Source organism: Lagopus leucura, unplaced genomic scaffold (genome assembly GCF_019238085.1).
Source record: "Lagopus leucura isolate 7727_CA_CO unplaced genomic scaffold, USGS_WTPT01 Super-Scaffold_100050, whole genome shotgun sequence".
Taxonomy (NCBI): Eukaryota; Metazoa; Chordata; class Aves; order Galliformes; family Phasianidae; genus Lagopus; species Lagopus leucura.
The window spans coordinates 622496-642704 of NW_024962296.1; the positions used below are offsets into that span (position 1 = coordinate 622496).

The 20209-nt window shown below is 51.4% G+C and overlaps 1 protein-coding gene across 4 annotated transcripts in view; it reads left to right on the forward strand.

The window, feature by feature from the left end:
- Positions 1–632: 632 nt before the first annotated feature.
- Positions 633–20209, forward strand: part of CACNA2D2 (calcium voltage-gated channel auxiliary subunit alpha2delta 2) — a 129674-nt gene continuing 110097 nt past the window's right edge. For 3 of the 4 annotated variants that reach the window (XM_042885425.1, XM_042885426.1, XM_042885424.1), the window contains exon 1: positions 653–727. The gene's annotated coding sequence lies outside the window, so the exon portion shown is untranslated. Of the gene's footprint in view, positions 728–20209 lie in introns of all 4 variants that reach the window. The other variant, XM_042885423.1, reaches the window with a different exon arrangement.

Here is a 20209-nt window from a genome sequence, read left to right on the forward strand (position 1 = left end):
GCCCGGGCCGGGACCGGCGTCCCTAACCTCGTGCCCGGTCGCACGGAGCCGAGCGGCGAGCCTAGGGCTGACGTTACAGCGCGCCCACCCCAAAACAGCCTCCCAACAGCCGGCGTGCCTTCGGGCCACTCCGACGCCTCTCGCTCGTCGGCAGCGGCCTGCTAACCGCAACCACACACCGACAGCCCCCGGGGAGCGCCGAGCCGAACCCCCCGGAGGCGCCGAGCCGGGACCCCGCACGCCCGGCCGACCCCCGAGCGGAGGGGGCCCGCGGGGAGCGGCGCATGCGCGGCGGGGCGGCGGGGAGAGGGGCCGGAGCGGGGCGGGGAGGCGGCGGCGGGGCGGAGCGGGGCCGGGCCGGGCCGCCCGCCGCCCGCCTATTTGAGGGAAAGTAGCGGGGCGCGGGCGCTCAGTGCTGGCCGCCGCCGGGAGGCAGCGGGGCGAGCGGCCGCCGGTCGGTGCCTTTTTTCCTTCTCCCCCCTCCCTTCCCCCCCGCCCCTGCCCAGAACCGCCGCGTTCGTCGCACGGGTGGTGGTGGCGGCGGGGGGAGCCGCCCCGCGGGGCCGCCTCTGCCCCTTCCCTGCCGCGCTTTTAATGGAAACATGGCGATGGCGGCTCCGACCGGCAGCGCTGCGCCCGTCGCCCCGGCGCTCTGCGGCCACCTGGCCCTGCTGCTGCTACTCGCCGCCCCCGCCGCGCACGGCTACAGCTTCCCCCAGCAGCACACGTAAGTGCCGCCGCCGGCCCGGGACCCCCGCCCGGTGCTGCAGGGCCTGCGCGGGGGCCGCGGGCGGAGCCGCTCCTCGGGCGGGCGGGGGGCGCCGCCGCGGGCGGGGGCGAACGGCGGTCCCGAAGTTGCCGCGGAGCGCAAACTTCCCCGGGCGGCCGCCGCATCCCCCGCCGGGGGCGACGGCTTTCGCGTCGTAGTCCCGAGCGCGCAGCGCCGTGCGTTCCCCCCCTTCCCTTCCGCCCCTTCCTCTAGTCGGCCGGCCGGTCGCGGATGGACGGCCTCGCGTCTGCCCCCTCACCTGGCGGCGGGGCCGCGGGCTGTGAGTAGGGAGGTGGGCTGGGGGCAGGGAGCCGCTGGGGGCCGTGCCGGGCGGCACTGGGCTCGGTACCATCGGAGCCCTGCGCACGGGCAGGCGGGATCTTAGCCGAGATGTATTTTAAGAGCCCGTCGTCTCCGTTATGAAATGCTGCTTGTTGACACAAAAATTGTGTGTGTGGAGGGGGGAGGGTGAATACATCCCGACGATTCAAAGTAGAGGCTGCCACCGTGTCCTTACAGGCGGTGATTCTGGAGGTGGGGGAAAATTTCAATGACACGGAGTTAATAATAGCAGCACTGCCCTTAACTTTGCGCTGCCCCGGTGCATAGGCACTGCTCCGTGCCACAATCCTCTGCCATTTCTGATTTGCTTAAGAATAGGAATATATATACATATGTCATACAAAGTATTTTTGAAAGCCTTTCAGATGAGCGTCTTTGATCTCTGAGTGCGTTTTTCCAGGCGTGCATTCAGGCCTTCTGAAAAGAAGGCTTATCGGCAGGAGGAACGGTGTTGTTTATTCGGGAGAGCTGCAGCTTACCCTGCTAATATCTGCTTCGATGGAGGCACGGCTGTTTGCGCTCCTTATTTCATCAGGAACAGCTCCCGTTCAGACACGTCCCTCCTGAATTCTTTTGGGTCTCGCATCCGCGTTTCTAAATCTCTCTGACCTTTGAGAGCTGGCGGGATCCCGTGCCTTGCCACCACGTACGTGCAGAAATCCTTCTGAATAAAACCCTGAGAAACGTCTACCTACAGGGGGAGAAGCAGGAAGGGAACGTGCCACGCTCGCTGAGTACCGGGGCCTGGTGGCCCCATCCTGTGCCTCTGCGTGCTGCTCCTTCTGCTGGGAGAATCCCTATCTGAGTCCCGGGAGTTACGGATGTGTGAAGCACTGCTGAAGTTTGTGGGGTGCTTTCAGTATTTCGGCTGCTTGTCCAGGGGTTGTGTGTCAGCTGTTGCTTTTTCTTCTGTTTTGTGCCGTAAATCCTCTCTGGGCAAGTGGAGTTGTGCTTTCCTCATAACTGCAGAAAGTTTTTTCTTTTTCATAGAGAAGGTTCTTGTGCTGGCGCAGACATCCTTAGGAGATGTGTAATTTGTGGATAATGCACCAGCCTCCCCCCTCACCCAGCCCGGTCACTACCTATGATGTCCCAATAAACTGTGCCAGCTTTTTGACCAAAGCAGCTTTATTCCAGTTCACTTGTTGGGGTTTACGGGCCACATGCTGTTAGCTCTGTGCTCTCCTGCTTGCAGTGGCATTACCAAACAGGCCTGACCTGCACTAACAGAGGCAATACATGTGAAGCAGCACACTGCTGGCAGCGATGTGCTGTTCATAGCTGAAGGCATGGTCCTGAAAAGGCCGCAGGCTGTGTGCGTGCCTCGGTGGGGAGCAGCACTGGTGTGCAAGAGGAGGCATGGAAAGGATGCGAGACCTCAGCCTGACCTGCTGCCTCCATACTTGTGTCGTTCTCCTTGTGACCTGCTTGGTGAGCTTGGAGAAAAGAAGAGTCATGGATGGAGATCTGATGATGATGCAGTTGCTGGGCAGTAGGCAATGCCTGTCGCGTGCAGGCTGGAATGTTGCACTGTGCCCCAGGGCCTCTGAGCTTGTCTCTAAGGAGAGATGTATTTGATGGGAATGAGAAGTGCGATGGCAGCTGGCACCAACGCTCAGATAATGCCTCCGTCAACTGTTCCCTCTGAGTGGCTCCCTGTCTGTGCCCTTCTGCTTTCTGAAGGTGTTGGATATAATGGGAATCGTTTCTGAAAGGTGTGTCGGTTAGCAGCTGGGCCGTGCTGCTGGAGCAGCCTGCTGAGCTCCCCTAGCCACTAGCTTTTCTCCTCCTTCGGACAACGCGCCCTTGCAACAAGAACAAATGATACAGAGCCTTGATGAGAAACCTTGTTTGTGGGGGGTTTCTCTGCAAATCGCCAAAGTCACGTTGGGCTGTCGGGCTCGCAGTGTTCAGCAGCACAGAGCTGTCCTGTGCTGCCTGGAGCAGGAGGAGCGATGAGGGCATTTTGCTGGGAGCGAAGGGGAGAAGAAGAAAACAGAGATTAATTTTTCTTTTTCCTTTACCACAATTTTATTAATTGTCATTAGTGGTTTCTGTGTGTTGATGCTTGGTTCTGTCCCTGATAAATGGTGCTGCACATTATCTTTCTCCTCCTGGGTCGCATGGCTTTAATCATCTTACGCAGAGCTACGGAAGGCTCGGCTCAGCCAGTTGTGCAAAGGGGAATTGCTCATTGAGATTTAAAGAGCAAAATCCCAGATTGGAACGAACCCATCGGGGTGGGTATGTTAGGTGATGCCTGCTGGCTGACTGGGCTCCTCTCAGGGCACTCGTGTACAAGTGTGTGTCTGTGCAGCCAGCGGGATTAGCAGCTGTCGGAAAGGAAGCTGTTGGCTGCTGCTAATTCTTCTGTTCAATACTGCAGGGAGGGATCGCTGTGGCAGCACGGAGCTGTGTGAATTGCTGGGAGATGTGGCAGTGGGTGGCCGAAGCCTGGTCACCGGGTCAGCCCTGCGCTGCAGTGCCATCTCCTCCCGTTAGGAGCGCTGGGGGACGTGGCTGTCTGAGGAGGGAGCAGCCCCCTCCTTGCTTTGCAGCAGGGCTGTGTCGTTTGGGCTGGAAGGGAAATTGCCATCTGCTGAGGTGGCGAGCCGTTTGCTTCCTGCGAGGAAGCAGGTGTGCAGGGAGCTGCGTGCCTGCTGGCGAGGCACGGGCAGAGATGCCTGCAGGGAGAGGCCCGGGGACCTGAGCCGGTCCGTACTGCCCCTCCAGCACGGCGTCACAATCTGCACCGGGCCTTGAGGTGTTTGTTGTGCCACATGCACGAAGCTCCTGCTGAGAGCCATGGGGCTGATGGGGTGCCCATCACCACTGGAGGGTGGGCTTGAGGTTGCCTCCACCTAATTAATTGCTTCCTTTCAGCAGGCTTTGATTTGTGCTCGTGTCATTTCGTCCTAAATGAGGTTAACGATGCTGGTAGTGTTGGCACATCTGGGCTAGCAGGGCTTGAAATAAATAACTCTATTAGGATTGGATGTTTGAGGGTTTGCAGGATACTGTGTAGCGGGATTCCCTTCTCTTGTTCTGCCGCTTGCCTGCTGTGCAGTCAGAAAATCTCTTCCATTTGTGGTTTTGATGCCTGGGAAAGGACCTTGTTGGGAAAAGAGCAGGGAGGAAGCATGACGATGGTCCTGCTTGTCTTCTGTTGCACATGGCTGAGCAGCCAGCCCGCTGGGAGGGCAGTCGTGCCCCAGTGCTTGACGTTGCATTGCTCCCTCTGGGAGGGCGAGGAGAGCTTGTGTTGCTGCAGGCACAGGCAGCAGTGGCCCTGCTCTGCAGCACTGGCACTGCTCTTTGGGTGTGTGGGGAAGCCTGGACAGCAGTAGGGACAGCAGTCATTTGCAGTATTTCTTTGCCATTATAGGTGTTTTCTCCCTTGGAGTTCTGGATGCTTCCTACTCAGCTCTCATACTGGGAAAGCTGTTATGAACCTGTGTCTGGAAGTAGGGAAGGAAACCGGGACAGCTTCCTTGAGGAGGAGTGGGCAGATAAAGCACAGCATGTCAGGCTTGCACATGCTGTCACCAGCCTGGCTCAGTTATTAAGCATATTTTGGGATAAACAGCTACCAAGGCCTAGCAACTTATTTCTGTGGTTCTCAAGGTTCTCCCATATCTTCCTCATTCCTTTTCTTTCCACTTTTATCCTCAATCCCTTGTAGCAATAACTCTCAGGTAGGTGTAGGGGACCTGCTTCATCTGTACAGCCAGTGCTTGGTGCTTGATAGGCATGCAGTACAAACCCACTGTGATTCTGGAGGCCCTGAATGGAAACCTGAATTTATCCTTGAGCAGACCTGGTGTTTGGCTTCAAAAGCCATTGGAAAGGCTCTGGAGGGTTTAAGTGCTGGGACATCTGTGCACAGTAACATTGTACATGTGCACAAACTGTAGGATTTACACATTGTTTCTTTTCCAGCAATGAGACATTCAAGTGGGATGAAATAAAAGGGAAAGTCATTACCAAGCAGAATACTTGAGTGAAATATTCAGGAAAAAAGGGCACTTTCTGAATGCTTCCATATTTACTTCCTCAGGAGCCACTTGAAAGCAGAATGTGTGCAGAATCCTTTTTCCTCTCTGCTGGTGTTGGTAGGACTTGGATGTCATTCCTGTGATCTGGCCTTCATCTCCAGGTCTGCTGTTGCTGCGTTGCAGAGGGAGAGGGGTGTACAACCCCTTATTGTTGCACTGGATCCACGAGATGTTGGAGTGGCTTTCTTCAGTCTGCATGAATTGAGGTTGCAGAAAACGCATGCTGGATTCTCAGTGCAGCTTTGACAGTGGTCCTACAAATCTTTCAGTCTTAGCCATTATCTGTAGGTCATAAATTCCAGGAAAAAAATAAAATTATCCAGAGCGAAGAATTAATTCATCAGCCATGAAGAAGAGCATCATGCACTGATGGATGCAAGGGATTAGGCTGCTCTGGCAGATCAGCTCAAGGCAGGTGGAAGGCTGTAGGGAGAGGGCTGTTGTGACCTGACTGGACAGGCTGCACACTCTGTGGCTCCATGTCCATCCACCATTTGTGTGTAGCTGTTGTTCTTGCCTACAGTTGGGCCGCTGGTGCAGAGTGACTGCATTGCAGTGCCCCTTCCACAGGGCCAGGCCTCATCCCAGTGCTGCTGCTTGGGGCTGGGTGCTCTGGAGGAGCTAATTGCAGGTAGCTGTCAGGTGGGGGTGAATGGGGGCATGCACCATTTGGAGGAATAGCTCTGATGCTGGTAAAGCTGCGGGTGCAGCTGCCAAAGCTGAAGTTGGGTTTCCATGCTGTGTGAGCCAAGTGCTTGCTCTGTTCAGTAGCACCAACAGTGTGTTCTGAGAAAGATGGGATGCAGTGTGCTTTTTAGCCCTAGCTTGTGTCAGTCTTTGCTCTTACGAGCCTCCTGCCGCAGGTCTGTGTGTCACTGCTCCATAAGAGTGGCAGTGGAGCTGCCTTTCCCAAGGACAGCATGAGCTACTCTTGCCCCAGCAGGTATCTGTAATGGATCTACTGGATCCAGTAGCAGACTTTGGGTTCCCTGGGTGCTGCCCTGTCCCACACTGACACGTAGGGAATATTTGAAGCGGTATCAACAGTGCCTACAGTGCGTATGCTATCGCTGATAGAAGAGTGATGGATTACAAAAGACACGTTCATTTACCTGACAAAGGTTGTCTATCTTGAATTATTTATGAGGCTTCACAGCAAGCTAGTAAATTTTGTAAAAGCAATGAAGTCCTGGTAATGTGAGCCTCCTCGCTGCAGCTTCCTGGAGTGGAGTTCTGCTGAGAAGGTGCAGCGGGGGGTGGAGGAGAAGGAAGAAATAGGAAACGGGTGGAGGGGCAGAGGCTGCTGTTTGGGTGTGCAAATGATGAGGTGTGCAGAGCAATGAAGTGCAAATTAGATCATGCTGTGCACTGGAGCAAATCCTGTGCAGTGTTAGAAATCAAGGGATGCTTTGAGGAAGGGGGGAGGGGGAAAGAGGAAGGATGGGAGGCCAAAAACAAGGACAGACACAAGGACAGAGAAGGTGACAGTCTCACAATTGCTGAGGCTCTTGGCCTTCCCAGTGCAGAGTCACACCCTGAACTGTTAAATGGGTGGAACAAGTTGGGAAAGAGCATCGAGTGGCCTCTGAAGTGACAGAGGAGGACATGATTTTTATAAATACCTTTCAGCTCCTAACAGGCCTGGGTCCCACAGCTATTCTCTTGCAGCAAGTTGACAAGCTCCTCTCCAATGGGTGCTGAGCTTTCTGCTGTCCAGAAAAATCTTGTGTCAGAGTTCATCCATCCTCCAAATAAGAAACCAAAATGAGGTGCATAGTTGTAAATACTATTCAGAGCTTGTGTAAGCTACTTTGTCATGCCATCATAGATTTACACGAGTCAGAAGGGACCCTTAAGGGCCATCCATCCCAACTCCCTGTGCTGAGCAGGGACACCACAGCTCCATCAGTGCTCAGAGCCCCTCCAGCCTGACCTTGGCTGTCTGCAGGGATGCAGCACCACCACCTCTCTGGGCAGCTGTGCCACTGCCTCACACCCTTACGGCTGTACAACACTTCTTCCTTATATCCAGCATATATCTCTCCTCATTTAGCTTGAAACCATTTCCCCTTTTCCTGTCACAACAGACCCAGCTGAAGAGTCTGTCCCCCTCTTTCTTACAGCCCCTTTGGCTACCGACAGGCTGCTCTCAGCTCTCCCCACAGCCTTCTCTTCTCCACCTGCACAGCCTCAGCTCTCAGCCTGTCCTCACAGGGAGGTGCTCCATTCCTTGGGTCATTTTCATGGCCCTCCTCTGGATGGAATTCAATAGGTCCGTATCTCTCCTGTGCTGAGGACTCCCCATCTGGACACAGAACTCCAGATGAGGTGTCACAGTGCAGAGTAGAGAGGCAGGATCAGCTTCCTGCCCTCTTTGGATGCTGCCCGGGGTACGATGGGCTCTCTGGGCTGTGAGTGTGCACTGCTGGCTCCTGTCCAGCTGCCACCCACCAGCACCCCCAAGTGCTTTTCACCAGGGCCATGCTCCATCCTTTAGTCCCCCTGCTTGTATTGGCAGCAGGAGTTGCCATGACCCGGGTGCAGACTTTGCACTTGCCTTTGTTGAACCTCATGAGGGCCCACTGCTCAGCCTGCCTAGGTCTCTTTGGATGGCAGTCTAAAAGATGTATAAAGCTCTCACGGGTTTCGTTTTAGCTAAATCAGAAATATTGTACTTGAGTTCTCCTACCTATTAACTTTTAAAGTAATAATATCTTTGTTGTGACTGCTGAACGTTTCCTCTGCAGTACAATACAGGGAGAGCTGGGAATGCAGAGCCCTGTTTGCTCTTCTAGCAGACAGTGCTTGGCACTCGGATCTCTGGCAGCTGTAACATGGGCACTAAAAGGGACAGACTTAAGCCAAACGAAGCGCCTAATGCTCAGCTTTACCAGGCGTTGAGCACTGAGTCAGATTCTGGGCTGTGAGTGGTTGAACATCTCTATAACAAACTCAGCAGACCCAGGAGGAGCCAAAGTAGCCTTTGCTTATGTCTGGGGTAGTCTTATAAATCAGGGGTCTGTGGCAGGCTTTCAGTGCAGTGTCACATCTGGGGATCAGCAGGGCAAAGAGTGATGTGAGTGGGCTCGTGTGCTGCCAGGAGCATTGCAGAGCAGGGGAAAACCCATTGCCTGTGTAAAAGTAAACCCTCTGCAGCACTGTGTCATGCATAGAAGGGGGGGTGAGGGGGAAGGTTGGAAGAAACAGCACTTAATTATTCAAGGCCTGCAAGCTGCAAAGAGTTCCAGGGCAGCGAGCCTCCAGCCAGGCATGCGTCACAGCTTTGTGGGCACTCTGCTTTCCCCCTCTGGGTTAGCAGGAGGGTAGCTTACACCAGTATGAAAAGAGGGGGGGAAAAAAAAATCAATATTTTCTCTTCACCTAGCTCTTGGTTTTTACTTATTCTATTTTTGTTTGCTGTGAAATCTTAATAAGAGTTGATCAGTGACCAAACAGATGACATTATTTTGCCTCCCACAGAATGACAGCACGTTGGAGGGCGCAGGCCAAGCGAGCATCAGCCCCAAGTGGGCTCTCTCTGCCGACAGGCAGGAGCATCCCCGCCTGCCTCCTTGGCTGCGTGCTGGGGGGCTGCTCCTCACTGAGCCTTTCTTCCTGACACTGGGTTTATTATGATGCTGAAGAATTTGCCGTCGTCAGTCTTGTGTGCTGTGCTCTGCTAACAGCTACGTTTGGCTTGAAGGCTGAGAAATGCTGAATTTATTTCTGAGGTTCTGGGGCAGATTTGTCCCTGATGTAACCATGCTGAGAGCTGTGGGCCTGTGCTGGGGGAGCTTTAGGTCTTTGCCTTAATTTAAAAATATAATGGTGGTTGTGGTTGCTTCTGATTTTTATTGTGAGATGGAGAAGAGAAATGCGTTGTGCATGTGCACTACCTGCTCATTTTGCACTCCTGGTTTCCAGGTGACCCCATTTAGCACCTGACCTGACAGCAGATGTGCTATGTTGGCATTCTTTCCATCAGAACCATCCTTTGCCCACTGCCCGAAGGCTACGTGGGACCCTGCTGTGTCCCTCGCTCTTTGCCACGTTTATTTCTTTTGGCTTGTTCTTCACTTCAGAGAAAAATCTGACCCGCTGTGTCTGTGCCCTGGCACCTGCATGCTCCATGGGATGTATGCAGCAGAGCTGCATGCCTTCAACCCTGCCCTGCTTCCCAAGGGTGGCCTGGCCTTACAGCACTGCTCTGCTGCAATCCTTCCCTGTATTTCCTTTCTTTCCAAGTGGAGCCCTGTGCTGAAAGCATCGCTGCTTCAGGCGGTTCGTGAATGTGGTTATGCGCGCTGAAAGCAGCCTTTTCTGTTCTGTAAGAGCCACTTAATAAATGTCACTTACTTGGTGACTGTGTGGTGCGTGGCCTTCCTCTCGTCAGGAGGCAGTGGTCAGACCCTGCTGTGTTCTCTGCAGTCACGGTGCTGTGATGGAGAGAAGTTTGCCTCTTGCCTAAGCGTGCTGTTGCAGTTTTGCGATGGCGGAGTATGTATTGCTCAGCTTCCATTCTGAGCACAGCTGTACCCCTGTGTTTGCTTGTACCCTTTCTCAGATCCCAGAAAGAGTCTTATATGAGAAAGTTCTTCTGAAGAACCTCAGGCTGCTGCAGGAAGGGGCAGTTCAGGAGATGGTATCTGTGTTGTCCCTCCCCCTCCCAAATTTGCTGTGATTGCAGTGTGGCCCCACAGCCAGCTTGCAGTGCACAAAGTTCCACATCCGATGAACAAAGCAGGGAATGTAGTATATAGTATTTTTCTAATCTTCCACGTGGAGTTTAGCCTTGCTTCCTCAGTTGGCTTGGCTCTAGTAGTGTGTAGGTTGCTCCAGAAGTAATGCCTCCTTTTTATTTCCTTGGAAACCACAACAGATACAAAGAGCATAAAAACACTCTTGGCAGAGCAAATTCTCAGCTATAAAACACTATTTTTTCAGTGTAGTTACTACCATTAGCTGTGCATTTTTGCCAGCAGTGGTCAACAGCCCCCATGCTGTGCTCGTAAAAACCTGCACCAGTGGAGATAACCCAGTGTCCGTGTCACCACTGCTGAACTGCACCATGCACCCCTCACTGTGCTCACGTCCATTGCTTGGTCTCCTCTAGTGCTCAGCAAGTGCTGATGAATGTCCACAGGTGCCATTTTTTTCTGCATGGAGGAATTCAGTGACACATCTGGGAATGTGTGAGGAGCTGGGAGGGGGCACTGTCAGAACAGCTGACCAGAGTGACCAAAGGAGTGTTCCATGCAACACGATGTTGTGTTCAGCAAGAGAATCTGGTTAAAGAGGAGGGGGGGATGCTTGCTGTGATGGCATTTGTCTTCTCAAGAAACTGTCATATTTGATGGGCCCTGCTTTCCTGGAAGTAGTTGCATGTCTGCCTGCTGGTGGGAAGTGGAGAATGAATTCCTTGCTTTGCTTTGCTTGTGTGTGCAGCTTCTGCTTTCCTCACAAACTGTCCTTATTTGAACCTGTGAGTTCTTGCTTTTTGGCTGTACAGATTCTCTCCTGCATCTCACGTGGGGAGAGCAGGGGAGCAGCTGTGTGGCTCTGAGCTGCTGCCAGGTTAAACCACAGCAGGTGTGCAGGTAGCCTGGAGTGCAGGTAGCTTTGAGGAGTCTACCTATGCTTCAGCCTTTGGTTTGCTTCTGAGTGGCAGAATTTGCTTGGAAACTGTTATTTCTTAAAATTACCCTTGTGCTAATCTTACTGTGATACCACAGCTTCTGCCGGTATGTGGGTTAGCAAGGTGTTCCTGGCTGAGAACAAGGGCAGATCCTGACTTTGTTGAGGCTCCTCCAAAGACCATCTCTTACACCTTGGCTTTCTGGAGTTTTACACTAGGCAAATTTGTCCCACTTTTCTATTGCCAGGCCTGTCTTCCAGGTGTTCTCTTATCCCCAGTTGATCCCCTGGCCTACTTTCTATCCCCTACACATTGAGATGTGACCAGCCTGTCGCTGTTGGCACGAGCAAAGCCTGTGTGCCTCAGGCCTGTTCTCTGGGGTGGCAGTTCTGTCCTGATGCCCTTGGGGCTGCCTCCCATCCCTCCCTCCCATATCTTGCTCTGTTCTGTCTTCCACCCCTCCTTATGGCTTTCTACATGCAGTTTGAAACAGCTCTTGCATTTCCTTATTGCTCATTTTACTGATGAAACTGAGGCTTCGAAAACTCCAATATGTCAGCAGCAGAGCAGGAAATGGAACCCAGATCACGTAATATCTTCTCTTCTGCTCCTCCGAATGAATCCATGCTCTTCATTTCGGGATAAATGTTTCTTCTGCAGTATAGTAACAAGTACAAGAACAGAGACGTGGCCAGGAGGACTGGTACTGTAGCGAGGGGACCTTTCTCTTCCTCTGGTGTTGGGAGAGAGGAGCTGTCCTTGGGGATGAGAAGTGCTTCCGAAGGATGACGTCCTCTGGCTCTTTGGGGACCAGAACTTGGGCAGCACTGCTCTCAGTTAGCTGGAGGGACAGAGGTTCTGCTGCAGTGCTCAGTGCAGGCACGGGGCTTTTGCAAATGAGATGGGTGCCCTTTCTGTGAGCCCCGCATTGGCTGCTTTGTGCCACTTAAATTGCAGTCAGGCAGCCTTCCCGAGAAATGCTCTCTTGAAAATTGCCTTTTTGTGCTGATGAGGCACTCATTTAGGATTGGATCTGTTGTGCTCGTTGTCTCCCAGCGGCGGGCGCTTGCTGGTGGGATGGGTTGTGGCGAGAGCTGCAGGACAGAGGCTCCTGACACCCCTCAGACGTTTGTCCCCTCTCGTGGTCCCTGAGGTGTCAGCTGAGCACTTCCCGCTCTGTGTCTGTGCCTCAGAGAGATGCTCGAGGCCATTAAGCTGGGTAATTTACATGCTTCTTGAGCCTGCGCCTAGGGAAATATATTTCACAGGTAATTTCAAATCTCTTGGCGTGTGGCAGAAGTCATTATTCTAAATAGAAAGGGGCTGCTGATGTCATGAGCCCCATTGAGAGGAGCTTGTTAACGCCAGGGTTTTGTCTCTTACAGAGAAGAGTCTGAGGTGGCCTGCTGGTGGGGTGTGGGGACATCGGCTGGCGTAGCTCTTAATGCCAGCACTTACTTATAAGAGCAGAAGAGTGAATATCCTCATCATCTCAGGTTCTGCATAATGTGTGTGAAGATGTGCTCTGGAGTGTCAATGGCTGCGAGAGCTTCCAGCTTCAGTGCGGGCTTCAAAGTGCAGACAGCCAACTTCACATCAGGAGATTGAGTTTCATGTCTGACTGCTGCTGAAAGTGTGTCTGCATTTGGGACTGCTGCTTTACATCTGTTGCTCAGCTTTCTCCCATAGAAGAGGGAAAAATTTAGGAGGGTCTGACAGTTTAATGTTGGTCAGTTCCCACACAGTGGTGTCTGAACTTTTGCACTAGCAGAGCTTCAATTGCAGTATTGCAACTGAACAGCCATCATCCTTCTGCAGAGCTCCCCAGCGTGCTGCTGGGATGGGGCAGTGAGTGTGATGGACCCAGGTCCTGAGTGTCGCACAGCAAGCCTCGTTGGTTCCTTTTGCATATTTCCAGTGTGGTTCTGTGATCACTGTTTCAATAGGCTTGTTTCCTTACAAAGGGGAGGCCGTATGTACTTATTTTTCCCCATGGAGGAAGGAGTGTTTGTCCCACCTGGGTGGCAAGGAGGAGAAAGCTGGGAGTCCATCCCCACTCCTGCTGTGCTTTGCAGCAGCACTGGGACAAAGCTGAGCGGGGCTTTGTGCTTCCAGTGTCTCTGCTGGGACTGGTTGCTACCTTACAAGTGTGAGTGTCCTGCAGACAGCTTTTAGATGTGTGTCACAAAGCGCTGCGGTAATGGCATAAAATGCAGTAAATTATTATTTTTTTTTAAATGCTTTCCACCTCCATTTTTTTTTTTCTTTCGTTGTGGAAAGGGAGCTGTACAATGAACAGCTTCTACAAATGAAGGCGACTGGATGTGAAATAACAGGGTTCTGGGTGTTTGGCTGGTGAGAGATGCAATGAGAGAGCATCGCTAAGTGCTTTATAATAACAATGATTACCACACGCTCTTAGGAGCCAGGAATCTCTCAGGTAGGGAATGATGTGGAGAGGGGTTGTTTAAGGCAGGGGTTTAACTAGACAGACATCTAGCAGCAGTGACACCTAGAGAGCTCTGAGGAGTGCTGTCTTGTGGTAGAAGACCTTTGTGGCAGAGACTAATGCTCTTTGCTTGCTAAATACAGGAATTCGGCCCAGGTCTTACTAGTCAGTGGTTCTCTCAGGCTCCTTAGTATGGCTTGTATCTCAGTGATCTGATTCATCACTGCATGCTTCATGTGATTCAGAGCAACTGAAATCTAAGGGAAGGGTGCACGCTGAGGGCAGTCCTCCAGTGTCCTGTGGGTAATACAAGCCAGCCAGCTCAGCGTCATCAGCTTACACTTGTTCTGCTGCATCCCTTTGTGCTGCTGTGGCAGCAGCAGCATCTCTTGGTGGAGCACCTCACGTGAGCAAGAGCACTTTGGGAGCTTTCTTGTTGGTGGCTGCAGTCAGTGTTTTGTTTCCTGGTTATCCCTATGGCATGTATCTTTCCCTCACCCCTTAGGCAGTGCACTAAGAAATGAAGGATGACTGCACTGCATGTGTGCAAGGCTCCATCCCAGCAGTCAGAACCTAGCACCTCTGAATCCTCTTTGCTTCATTTCTTCGCGAGAACTCTTTAAGTGACCTAAGCAAGGACAACATCTTTGCTTTTTTCAGTATGTTTCTGCTTGTGTTGCCAGGAGGTGGATGTTGTGAAGTATCCTCAAGTTGTGAAGGAAGGTTCGTGTCAGCTCATGCTGTGGCTGAGCAGTGGTGCAGGAGCACAGGGCATCTCGCAGCATCTCATCACAGAGGTGTGTGTGTGTGTGCTTTAGATGACAGTGCTCTGGCGGCACAGTGCAGAAAGGCTGCCTGGACTGCCTTGCTGTAGCCACACCAGTGTGCTCAGCTGATAGCTTTACTATGTCTGCAGGCTGTGAAGAAATCTCAGCTACCCCCAGCCTCAAGTGCAGATCCTGCTGGGTGCATCTATTCTGTTTTCTGGCATAGTTCAGCCCCCAGAATCCTCATCTGGTGATGAAAATTTACTGGAAGGAACAAGAAGATGCAACAATCTATCCTACTTCTGTCTAGCTCCCAAGAGAGTCATGAATTATACACGGAATAAACAAATAAGCTGATATGTCTGTCATTATATCATAAAGGACTTTAATAATTCATGCAGCTTGCAAAATCCGTTCTAAGACCTACCCTTGGTAACCTTATCTCTGCAGCGGGGGATGGGATCTCTTCTGCCTCTACTCAGATTGTATCTGTAACACGGGGAAGGAGACAGGCAGGAGAGAGGTCTTATCACAAAACTTCATCTGTGTAACGGGTTGCGAAGAAATGTGCAAGAGTTATCAGCAGTGGGGGTCTCAAGGCATTCTGAAAATGACAAGTGGCTGCACGAGGTGAGATTTATGCAGGTTGTGTGCTTAATAAAACCGACACCTCTTCACTTATTTATTAATTCATTGTGCTTCGAGTCTGGGTTTGTGACAGGCTCTGAGATCAGGAGCCCATCCTAATCCTGCACGATGGGAGTGCAGACGTGGCAGAGCCCACAGGCTTCTGCTGTTCCTGATGTGCATCAGCAAGAGTGTGATAGCAATCTGGTTTCAAGATGCAAAACAGAAGCAAAAAAAAAAAACCTGTAGCTTTCAAAGAATCAGGGATGCTAAGACCTGAGATTAGCTTTGGCTTTGAACACAACTGTTAATTGATTGGAGCAGTGCATTTCTGGTATTGACAGTGCAGCGCTGGTTGTGGTAGTCAGAGCCTCTGGCTTCCTTTGCTTGCATTGCAGTCCTGGAGGCTGGTACTGTTGCTTCTGCCCCTGTCACATGAGATGTCAAAGCAGCTGAGCTACCTGGTAAAGTTTCTGTTCACAGGAATACCTTGGAGCGACAAGAGCAATTCATCCAAATCTCCAGACATACATAAGTAGCTTATTCTGCTATAAGGCAACCCAATTCATTTTTCCTTCTCGGAGCCAACCTGAGTAGACTGCACGCGTGGCAGAGAACTTCCTGCTGAACTCACTCAGTGCTCTGCCTTGCAGCAGCCACCCAGTGCTATCAGGGTGCTCCATTCTGCTCCCAGTGCAGAGAGTCACAGCATGCTGAGATCAAATTCACCTCTTGAAGTTGTGCAAGCTGCTTGTTGTATGTTGGCAGTGCGCTTGGGAACCCCCGTGCAGACTGCTCACACTGTGTGAGCATCTATCAAGGGATGATTGCATCACGGAGAGGTGGTCAGAAGGTGAACTCCAGGCTGATAAGGATGGAAGGAACAGGACGATGGGGTCTGTGGCTGAATGTGCCTTGTGGGAAAGGTCTCGCTGCCTACAGAAGATGCTGTCTGTGACTGCACTGCCATTTGTTCTTCTTGTTCACTAAGCTGAGTGGTGCCACTGACACATTAGAGGGAAGGGTTGTCATTCAGAGGGACCTGGACAGGCTGGAGAGGTGGGTCCATGCCAACCTCATGAAGTTCAGCAAGGCCACGTGCAGGGTCCTGCACTGGATCTGGACAATTCCAAGCACAGATACAGGTTGAGTGGAGAATGGCTTGAGAGCAGCCCTGAGGAGAAGGATTAGGGAGTGCTGAAAGACTCAGTTTGAGCCAGCAATGTGCACTTGCAGCCCAGAAGGCCATCTGTAACCTGGATTGCATCAGGAGAAGCGTGACCAGCAGGTCCAGGGAGGTGGTTCTATAGCTCTGCTCTGCTCTCATGAGCCCTCACCTAGAGTACTGTGTCCAGTTCTGGGGGCCTCAGCACAAGAATCATAGAATCACCAAGGTTGGAAAAGACCTAAAAGATCATCCAGTCCAACCATTCACCTATTACCAATAGCTCCCACTAAACCATGTCCCTCAACATAACATCCAGCCTTTCCTTCAACACCTCCAGGGTCGGTGACTCCACCACCTCCCTGGGCATCCGTTCCAGTGCCTGACCACCCTTTCTGAACAGTAATACTTCCTGATGTCCAGCCTGAATCTCCCCTGCTGTAGCTTGAAACCATTCCCTCTGGTCCTATCACCAATGACATGAGAGAAGAGGCCGACCCCCAGCTCACTACAACCTCCCTTCAGGAAGTTATAGAGAGCAATGAGGTCTCCCCTGAGCCTCCTCTTCTCCAGGCTGAACATTCCCAGCTCCTTCAGCCTCTCCTCATATGGCCTGTATTCCAGACCCCTCACCAGAAGAAGGACATGGAGTGTCCAGAGGAGGGCCACAGAGATGGTCAGAGAGCTGGAGCACCTCCCCTGGGGGGACAGGCTGAGAGAGCTGGGGCTGTTCAGCTTGTAGAGAAGAAGGCACCAAGGAGACCTTACAGCAGCATTCCAGTACCTGAAGGGGTTTACAGAAAAGCTGGGGAGGGACTTTTTATAAGGACATGTTGTGACAGGGCAAGCAGAAATGGCTTTAAATTGAGAGAGTAGATTTGGGCTAGATGTTAGAAAGAAATTCTTTGAGGGTGGTGAGACACTGGTACAGATTGGCCAACAAGGCTGTAGATTCCCCACCTCCCTGGAAGCACTCCAGGCCAGGCTGGATGAGGCTGGGAGCAACACGGGCTGTGGGAGGCGTCCCAACCCCCTGCTGTAGGCAGGGACTACATGATCTTAAAGGTCTTTTCCAATCCAAAGCATCCTGTGATTCTATGATATTGCTGTGTTGAGGAGGGGCACACAGACGTGATCCGTGGAGCGCAGTGTCTGCCCAGTGGCCTCTTTCAGTGCTGCTGGGCAAATGTTCCAGCTCACGCACTGGGGGACTTCTCCTTCCTCCTCCTCTTGGCAAGTCATCTACAAACAGATTGTGGTTTTCCTCCAACCTAGTCTTACACTTTAAATTATTCACCAAATTATCCTTTGGTCTACAGTTCCTTTGCATATCAAATACTCAAAACCGGCTTTTTGTAAAGATAAGAATTCGAGATATTTTGATTGGACACGTAACTCTCAAATAATAGTGGCTGTAGGTCTCTGTCATACTGAGAGGACGTTTGAAGTGGACTCCTGCGGGGATCTGCCCTAGACCTAGTTTTATTTAATATTTTCATTAATAACTTAGAGAACGGAGTGGAGAATATGCTTATAAAAATTGCAGATGACACTGAGCTGGGAGGGGATGGATGTGCTTCAGAAGGCATTATCAGAATTCAAAATGATTTACAAAAAATGGAACAGAGAGCCTGCTATCAGAAAGAAGGGAACTTGGTGAAAACAAATGCAAAGCGCTGCTCTTAAGGAGGAGAAATCCAACGTACAAATAGAGAACAAAAAAATATTTGTCTGAGTGGCAGAGTGGTAGAAAAGGTCCTGGTCACAAACGGAGTCACCAAAGTGCTGTGGTAGCAGGAGGACACACGTATTTGCAACATAAAGTAGCTTCTTGGACAGGATTGGGTCAGTGATATTCAACCCTTCAGATTGCACTGGGCCAGACTTCTGCTGGCCTACCTGATCCCACTTCTTGGTGAGAGCCTTGGAAGGTGTCCATGAACTGCAGAGAATCCAGAGCTGGGCAGCAAGAAGGACAAGATGCTGGTAGAGCATGGCCAAGAAAGAAAAGCTGGAGAAAACTGAGCTTGGAGTAGAAAAGGATTAAAGAGCAAAGGGTTCTTTAGAGCTCTTCAGAGCTTGTAATGAGAAAGGAAATCCTTTGTCTGCTGTAAGTGGCATAAATGGGAAGAAAGAGTTGAGATTTAGGATGGATAAGAAGAAAACCTTTTCACCGCATAGTGAAAGATGGAATTGAAAAAGATACCCTGTGGATGTGGGGAACACCTTCAGTGGAGGCTGTAGGCACAGGTTAGACAGTGTTTCTTGCAGCAGTGTTTGGTGCCTGTGTCTGACTCAACACCTACTGGCTGCTGTGTTTCCAGATGGAGTTTGGCCCTGGATGGCTGATGCTTCTTCTTTCCAGTACAGAGATGATATTTGATGAACAATTTCCTGTCGCCAAAAGCCTCGCTGGTGGCAAGTTGCAGGTTGCTGTTGGTTTTTCCCACAGCTACGCACAAGAATGTTTGTGCTCAGGAACCATTAGTAGAAAAATTTTGTGTGCAATTGTTGGTTTGCTTTCCTTTCCCTTTTTGCCCAGGTCTGGCTGTCCTATAGACTGAGAAGGCTACCCAGTCTTCCTTTTGATTGCATTGTAGTAGTTGTTTGGGCATCAAACTGGCATCAGGATGGATCTTATAGGCGGTCCAGCGTTTTTTATTATTTTAAGGAACATTTCCTGCTGTAAGAATTGGGAAGACAGTGGATAGTGCAAGGAAGAAGGTGCGGAAGTGTTTGAGTCAAAGAAAACAAAGTAACAAAGCTCTGTGATTCAGCTGAAGGTAGAGTTCTATCCCGATGTGTGTCTTAAAGACCTGGCTTTGGATATAGCTTTAATACTCGGTTGTCCTTTCCTTCTAAGCTAGTATCAAACATGGTCAGGCATTTATTTGGTTGTTTTGTAGGAAAGGATATTCTCTGAAAGCTGTATCTTAAAATAAGAGAAGTCATAAACAACGAAAACCAAAGCATCTTTGTTTTTCCTTGGTGTGTGTTAGCTCATATTGGGTCTTACAGCCCAGATATGTACAAAATGGAGGGAACTGAGAAGGGGCACAAGTGCACGCATGCACGCGTGTGCGCTGACACGTGCGGTATTATAGGTAAAGGATTAAGCATCTTGAAGGAATAAGCCAGTTATGAGAAGTTCCTGCACAGCAAAAATTAGACAACACAGTAATTAATAACCTTATTAAATAGCAATATTTGGGCACTGAACCAAAGCATATGAATCAGAGTGAGGCATTCTTGGCTGCACACGCTGGGTGGGTGAAGTGTAGACTCTTGTGCAGAATGCTTTCTGGATAACTGAATAAGCTGTGGGGCAGCGTGTCTGCTTAGCAGCTAGTTTTTCCTCTTGTCTTTTCACATTTATGTGAGTCTCCCTTCTTCTTTGGGCCAGGAAGGCAGCAAAAGGACGAGGTCTCTGAGGTTCTCAGCATCCTGTCTGTGGCTCGGAAGGGCTCTGTCCATGTGCCGTAAGCCCCCGAGGAGCACAGTGACCCCGGGGTGGTGCTGGGTGCTGCTGAGGGTGTGCAGCTTCTCTGCAGAGTGCTGGAGCTGCTGTGCAGAAGTACGGGGCTGCAGATGGCCATCTGCTGTGTGCGGAGTGTGGGCCAGGGACAGCCTGTCTGCTGCCTTCCACGGCAGTTCTCATTTTCTTCTAAAGTCCCTGGAGCGCTGTTGCAGCCTCACAAACCAGGCGTTGTCAGAGCAGTGGTGCAGCCTCCTGGAAGAGATGTGAAGGCACGTGTGAGATGAGGAGGTGACCCAAGACAGCCAGCACAGCTTCGTCAAGGACAGAGCGCACCTGAACAATCTGATGGCCTTCTGTGATGGAGTGACAAAGTGGATAAAGGAAGGGCAACTGATGTCATCTGCCTGGAGTTCTGCAAGAACTTTGACACAGTCCCACACCACATAATGATCACTAAATTGGAGATGGATTTGAAGGCTGTATTGTTTGGTGGATGAAGAGTTGGTGTGATGGTCACAGCCAGAGGGTTGTGGTCAGTGGCTCAATGTCTAGGTGGAGGCTGGTGATGAGTGGTGTCCTCCAGGGGGTTGACTCAGGACTGGTGTTCTTCAGTGTCTTTATCAATGACACAGTTGGATTGAATGCTCCCTCAGCAAGTTTGCTGATGACACCAAGATGAGTGGTGCAGTTGACATGGTAGAAGGAAGGGATGCCATCCTGCGTGGACTCACGTGAGCCTAATGAGGTTCAAGAAGGTCAAGAACAAGGTATTGCACTTGAATCAGAGCAATCCCAGACCTGAGTACAGACTGAGAGAAGAGCTCCTTGAGAGCGGACCTGTGGTAATGACCAGGGGGTCCTGATGGACAAAAAGCTCCGCATTGGCCAGCAGTGTGCTCCTGCAGCCTGGAAGGCCAACAGC